We start from the raw sequence: 7,267 nt of genomic DNA on the forward strand, positions 1-7,267 counted from the left end.
GCACCATGCGATTTATGTCAATAAAGGATACCAGCTTATTTTAGATGAGTTGGAAAAATCACAGGGGACTCCAGTAAAATAATTGGATCATCAAAGGATGCTAAAACCATTGGTAAAGGTTGTTGCGGAACATTCTAGAATCATCCCCCTCCCCCCCCAGATGACTTATTCATTACAAAGGGGAAAAAATGTACCTACCTAGTGAGGGGGAGTGGGTTCTGGCAGACACCCTCTTAACCGAGTGATCAATATCCCCAAAGTGGGACAGCGTGACATCAAGTGCCTCTTGATGTGAAACTATAGGAAGTACACAAAAGTGCCTATGCGGAACTCTTGTAAAAAAAAAAAAAAAAAAAAAGCTAAACCTGTGTTTAGTAATGAAGGATATACCCAAGATAACTGGCCAGGGCTTTTTTCAAAAAAAGAGACGTAACACCCAAATGCGGTGTGCACGGTGACCGGGTCCCGGCTGGGCCGTTCGCTCTGGGTGCTCTTTGCTCTGCTGGTTTCTTCTCCTGTCTGGTGCTGCTCGCCTGCTCCTAGCCATTCTCCAAGGAGAGGCGAGGCCACTGCCTGGAGGTGATGGCGGTGTGCTTTCTGCTGGAAGCCTGGGCCTGTTTTCCTCTGCCCTTGAGTTGGAGCATGAATGGCAGCTTTGTGGCCGGGTGTGGGGCTAGCCGCCAGGCTGGCCTCACATGTGGGTGGGTGAGGCCAGGAGCCCTCTTCCTGCCACCCCTCCCTTCTACCACAAGTGCCAGAAGAGGACTGGCTTTTTTAAGAAGCCAGCCCCTCCCTCGTTCCCACCTCAGCTGTCAGAGAGTTGGGTCTTCTTAGGGGTCCACCCTGCAGTCCTTGTTTTCCTCGACGTGAGTGGGGGGTGGCCTGTGCCCTGGAGAAAGGGGACGTGGGATGGTGCACGAAATGCAGGCAGGCTGTCATCGGGGCCGTCTTGGCTATCTTTTCTCGCTCCTGCCTCCTCCCCACAACCCAGGTGATGCTGGGTTCCCTCTTGCGGGCAGCCCTCTCCTGAATGACCTCTGATTCCTGTCCCCACGCCTCTACCTGATTTGTCTGCCAGAACTGTATGGGCATCTCCCCAGTGGAGATGGTCTCTGTGGGTCATTGACTAATGGTCCCCTAAAGATGTCCACGCCTGGATCCTTGGAACCTGTGAATGTTCCCTTACATGGCAAAAGGGATATTGCAGATGGAGGAGGTGAAGGATCTTGAAACGGGGAGGTTAACCTGGTTTCTCTGGGCGGGTCCTGAATAGAATCCCAGTGGTCCTCCTAAGAGGGGGACAGGAGGAGGCAGGGATGGCGGTGGACAACAGAAGCAGAGATTGCAGTGACGAGATGTGAAGAGCGAGGAAGAGGCCACCAGCCCAGGAAGAAAGGTGGAAGAAACCAGGAAGAAAGGTGGCCGCTAGACGCTGAAAAAGGCAAGGACATGGATTCCCCACTCAGCCTCTCCAGAAGGGACCAACCGGGCCAACACCTTGACTTCAGCCCAGTGAAACTGACTTGGAACTTCTAACCCCCAGAACGCTAAAAGAATACATTGTGTTGTTTTAAGGCACTAAGCTGATGGCAATTTGTTCCAGCAGCCACAGGAAAGAACACAGTCTCCTTCTCAATCTTTTTGCCGTTGTCACTTGACTTGCTTTTTTATTCCACTGCTTTATACAAATGAGAGAGTGTAAGGACACTCTCAGATGGCGGGCTCCGGGTCAGACCTTATCTCTTGGTGACACCCCTGATTCCTGAGCTCCCCAAGGCAAGTCTCTGTGTTGTCAGTTTCCTTATGGTGTGAGGATCAAGTCAGACGATGCCGAAGTCACAGGTTGGCAGCCTCCAGTTTAGAGTAGACCCACAGGTACGTTTTGTGTCACTTTCAGTTTTGTAAAGTTTCTCATTGTATTTCTTTTGAATAGGAGAATACATTTACACTGTGTACAATTTAAAAAGTATAAAAAAAGGTTTCCAGTGCTAAGCTCTCTTCTACTGCTGCCCTCAGCTACTCCAGGTTTTCCCTTGATTCTGATAGATTCTTGCAGAAATTTTCTATATGTAGACCAGGAATTTCACACACACACTGTAAACAGTAACATACGATATACTCCTTGTTCGACACTTTGCTTTTATCATTTCATATAGTTTGGTGATCTTACCATATCACTACATAGAAACTGCCTTCTTTCTTTTTTACTTTTTTTAGGTATGCCCCCCCTTTTTTTTTTTGGTGAGGAAGATTGGCCCCGAGCTGACACCTGTTGCCAGTCTTCCTCTATTTTGTATGTGGGATGCTGCCACAACATGGCTGACAAGTGGTGTAGGTCTGTGCCTGGGATCTGAACCCACAAACCTGGGTCACTGAAGCAGAGTGCACTGAACTTTAACCACGAGGTCATCAGGCCAGCCCACAATCTGACCACTTTTCAGTGTACGATTCAGTGGCATTAGTTACATTCATAATGCTTTGCAACCATCACCATTATCTCCTTCCCAAATTTTTTGTCATCTTAAACAGAAGCTCTACCCATTAAGCAATAACTCCCCATTCCTTTCTCCCTCCAGCCCCCATAACCTCTAACCTCCTTTCTGTCTCTATGACTTGGCCTGTTCTGGATAGTCCATATTTGTGGAATCATACAATATCTGTCCTTTTGTGTCTGGCTTCTATCACTTAGCATCACGTTTCCACAGATCATCCATGTGGTCGTAGCGTGCATGAGTACTTCATTCCTTTTCATGGCTGAATAATATTCCCTGGTGTGGATAGACTGTATTTTGTTTATCCATCCCCAGCTGATGGATGCTTGGTTTGTGTCCACCTGTTGGCTCCTGTGGAGAAGGCTGCTAGGAACATTCACCTACATGTATCTGCTTCAGTCCCTGTTTTCGGTTCTTCGGGGTATATACACCTAGGAGTGGAATTGCTGGTCCACGTGGTTATGTTAATTCTATGTGTAACTTTTTAAAGACCGGTCAAAACGGTTTCCCACAGAGGCTGCACCATTCTACACTCCCACCAGCAACGTACGAGGGTTCCAGTTTCTCCACATCCTCCCCAACACTTATTTTCCTTTTTATTATTAATTATTATTGTTATAGCCATCCTATTAGATGTGAAGTGGTGTACAATCTCAGCTTTTATTCTCATCAACCATTAAGATCTGGAATATCCAGCCCCTATATGTTTGCCAATTGAATGTGTTATCAAATGCTTTAAATCTTTGTCTAAGAAGTGAAAAATGATAACTCACCGTCCATCGTCTTATTTTGCATTTGTCTTGTGATGAGGAAATTGAGCATCTTTTCTTGTGTTGAAGAACCACTTGCATTTCTTTTCCCACGATTTGTCTGTTAATCAGCCTTTGCCCACTTTTCTGTGGTTCTGGCTCACAGGCTATGTTTTAAAAATAGTGTATTGGTGTTGCAAACCCTGAAAAACCACAGGGCTGATGTCACACAAAAGTCCAATTTTTATCTCCAGCTTCCCTTGGAAACAGAAAGGCCCGGCAGCTTGATTTGCACTCTCAGGTGGAGTGAGTGGCTGGAAGAGGGGCCCCCTGTGGGATCCCCCGTCTCCCGCTGTCATCGTCCCCAGCCTGAGCCGTGGCGTGCCTGGGCCCTCACCCATCACCAGACCTGTCTGGCCCTGTGGGCATTGATGGTGGCAGCTCCTGAGATAATCTTTTCAAAGCTCTTAGCCCAGAGCCCGGCCCTGCAGACCACGATGCTGTGAGCAGAGGAAGGGGATCTCAAAAACAGAGGCGGCTGGTCTCGTGTCAGTGATGGCACTTCAGGGACCAGTGAATAAACTAGAGCGACAACTGCATGGCAAGGATGTGCACATTTGTCTTTGTTTTTGTTTTTTTTGAGGAAGATTAGCCCTGACCTAACATCTGCCATCAATCCTCCTCTTTTTGCTGAGGAAAACTGGCCCTGAGCTAACATCCGTGCCCATCTTCCTCTACTTTATATGTGGGACGCCTACCACAGCATGGCTTGACAAACAGTGCCATGTCTGCACCTGGGATCCGAATCGGTGAACCCCGGGCTGCCAAAGTGGAATGTGCACGTGTGCACTTAACCGCTGCGTCACTGGGCCAGCCTGAGGATGAGCCCATTCGGAGGGCAGAGAGTTAACATGCAAACGCATTTCAGGTAGAGGAATCTTCTGAATGACGAAGGCAAGTTGCAAGGGGTGGGATTTACGACATGCTACCCCGAAATATGGCATATTGGATATTTTAAGCTGAAAGAGTTTGAGAAAATGGCAGAAGCTGGAATTAGAGACTGGGTCTTTAATTAAATTAAGACTGGGTCCTAAGAGTAAATTTAAGAGCAAAGGAACACTTCTTCCTCCCCTACTCAAGAAACCCATTTGGGGAACGTAGAGAACACCAACGCAGATCGAGGCGTGGGTGTCAGTGTAGACACACACGCTCGTGTACAGATACAGACACACGCACTTGGATCTGTAGGTACACACGCAGAGGAAGCATCGAGAAAATATTCTCAGCGCACGCCCCGCCCGGAGAGAGCCCTGCCTGCAGGCCCGGGCTGGGTTCTCCGCTCTGCCGGGGGCGCCGTGCGCACTAACATCGGTGCTGTGGTTAGTTGGCGCTGGAGTTGGCGATTAGGGACCAAGTATCGTGTGCCCACTCTCTCCCTCCCTCAGCCCCGTGTAAATGTCCCAACATCCTCTCCCCGGATCCTCCATGGCTGCCAGGACAAACTCAAGCGTGCTTTAAAACAACACATGTTTCTTCTATGCGGTTCTGGAGGTCAGAAGTCCAAATTCAGCTTCACCGGGCGAGGAGGCAGGGCGTCGGCAGGGCCGCCTTCCTTCTGAGGCTCCAGGGAGAATCCGCTCCGGCCTCTGGGGCGGCCGGCTCTCCTTGGCTTGTGGCTGCATCGCTCCAGTCTCTGCCGCCCTCGTCGTATTGCCCGCTCCTGTTCTGCAGCTGAGGCTCCCTCTGCGTCCCTTGTAAGGACTCGTGATTACATGTAGGGCCACCTGGATAATCCGGGCTGGCGTCCCCATCTCAAGACCCTGTGAAGGCCCTTTTGCCGTATAAGGTAACATCCCCAAGTTCCAGGCATTAGGACCTAGATAATTTTGGGGGCCATTATTCAGCCTATCACAAACCATAGATCTTTTATAATACGAGTAGTCATGATCCTAATAGTTGTCACACAGTAATGTTCCATCATTATTAGCTCTCAAATCTTATGTGCCCGGTGCTGGGCTTAGGGATCCAGGCCCGCTGTCTCATCGAAGCTCCCTGCAAGCTCCCATCACCATCCCAAAGATACAGGCGAAGACAACACAGGAGAGGGAGGAGCCGGATCGGGCCGGGAGCCCGTGGCCACCATCCTGGGCTGACCCCCTTAGGAGTGCAAGAATCCCAGTTCCCCTCGGATGCCCCCTTTCCTGGGGAGGATTCCTGAGTCTTTGTGTATGTTGGATCTTACAAATCCACTCAGTGAGGTGTTGGCCCCTTCACGAACTCCTCCTGCCATCATTTTGTGATGCTGGCCCGCCTCCGCAGGAGCGGCCCGGCTGAATCAGAGAACTGAGGACCGCGGGGTCGTCTCGGTGCCAGCGCACTGCGGGGACCCTGCAAACCATGGTCACGCCCACACAGATAATACCTCCAGGCGAGCGCTGGGCATGGTTTTCTCTGAGGCAGTTTGTGCCAGATCTCGAGGCTGCAACCTGGATGTCCTTTGAAGACCCGGACTTAGGAAGAAAGGGAGCCGGTGGCTTTTGTCAAGCTGGCCACCTGGGGGACCGGGAGTCTGTGGGTTGCCAGAGGGCTGCTGGCTTATGAGAAGACAATCTGAAAAGCAGTGTATGAATCTCGGATCTCTTGCAAAGAAATCTAGCCTTTCCTGGGGCAAAGACAGAGGAGAGCAGTGTTTACAGCTGATGGTGTGTGTGCCTGGGGTGGGTTGCCCTACGACTTACAGGAGAGAAAATGTGTTTATTACCAACTGTAATATGTTTTCGGGAAAAAACTAAAAACACGTGCCAGGCACACCAAACTATAAGATCTTGGTTATTATTGATCAAAATGAGGCTAATTAAAAAAAGAAAAAGAGCGTGTTGATTAAAAGATGATGTGGGGGTTTGGGAAAAGCCGACATTTTGCTGTTCTAACAGAGATGCAAGTTGGAAGTTTATTTTGCTCTCCCCATTGGTCTCCAGGTTGACGAAATGACTCTGCTCCACAGAGTCAGTCAGGGACCCTGGTTCCTTCTAGGTGTTGGTCTTGTCTGTGTGGTCAGAGGGCTTGTCATCGCTACCACAGCCCACTGCCTGTGCCTGGCTGCAAGGGAGTATGGGAAATAGAGACTTTCTTTCTGGGCAGGGTAATTAGAATCTTCTGGTCAACAAGATTCTATTACTATTGTATTAGTTAGCTACTGCTGTGTAACAAATTATGCCATCCCCCAAACTTAGAGACTTAAAACAACATTTTTCACATTTTCTGTGGTCAGAAATCTGATGCTTCTGGTTCAGTCTCTCCCAAAACTACAAGTAACGTGTCGGCCGGGGCTGTAGTCCACTTAAGGCAACCCGGGGAGGACCCTTTTCCAAGCTTCCTGGCACACTTCTTGGCTGGCCTCAGGTTCTTGCTGGCTGTTGGCCGGAGACCTCAGGTCCTCGCTACAGGGGCCCCTCCCCAGGTCAGCTCACAGGGTGGCTTCCCTCTGAACCAGGGAGCAAGTGAGTGGATGAAAAAGAGCACCATCCTTTTGGAGACCAATCTCAGAAGTGACATCCCACCACTTTTGTCATTTTCTGTTTTTTAGAAGCGAGTCACTAGGTCTGGCCCACCCGCAAGAGGAGGGGACTGTGCAGGGCACGAATGCCAGGAGGGGGGTCATGGGGGGCCATCTCAGAGGCTGCCTCCACGACGGTGGACCAGGGGAGATGGACTCGCGGACACTTAGCTGCGTCTAGCACTGTTTCTCTCAGGGAAGGTCAGTAACTTACATTGACGAGGGGATGGCTTCTAGATGTCAACAGAGGACACAGCATCTGTGCCAGCTCTCTAGTGTCAGTGGGGGAGACATTGGTGCATAGAAAAGACTGATTAATTTATGTTTTAGGTTAATCATCAATGTATTGAAGCTACCAATTAAAAGCTACCAATTATCTTGGGCTGGCTTAGTGGTTAAGATCAGTGCTCCACTTCGGCAGCCTGGGTTCAGTTCCCAGGTGCAGACCTACACCACTTATCTGTCAGTGG

The 7,267-nt window shown here is 49.7% G+C and overlaps 1 long non-coding RNA gene across 1 annotated transcript; it reads left to right on the forward strand.

The window, feature by feature from the left end:
* Positions 1 to 1,330: 1,330 nt before the first annotated feature.
* Positions 1,331 to 6,113, forward strand: LOC139085454 (uncharacterized). The gene is made up of 2 exons (XR_011543756.1): positions 1,331 to 1,875; positions 3,496 to 6,113. It is a non-coding gene; the product is annotated as an uncharacterized lncRNA (long non-coding RNA).
* The last annotated feature ends 1,154 nt before the right edge of the window (positions 6,114 to 7,267 follow it).

Source organism: Equus przewalskii, chromosome 9, assembly GCF_037783145.1.
Source record: "Equus przewalskii isolate Varuska chromosome 9, EquPr2, whole genome shotgun sequence".
NCBI classification, from domain to species: Eukaryota; Metazoa; Chordata; class Mammalia; order Perissodactyla; family Equidae; genus Equus; species Equus przewalskii.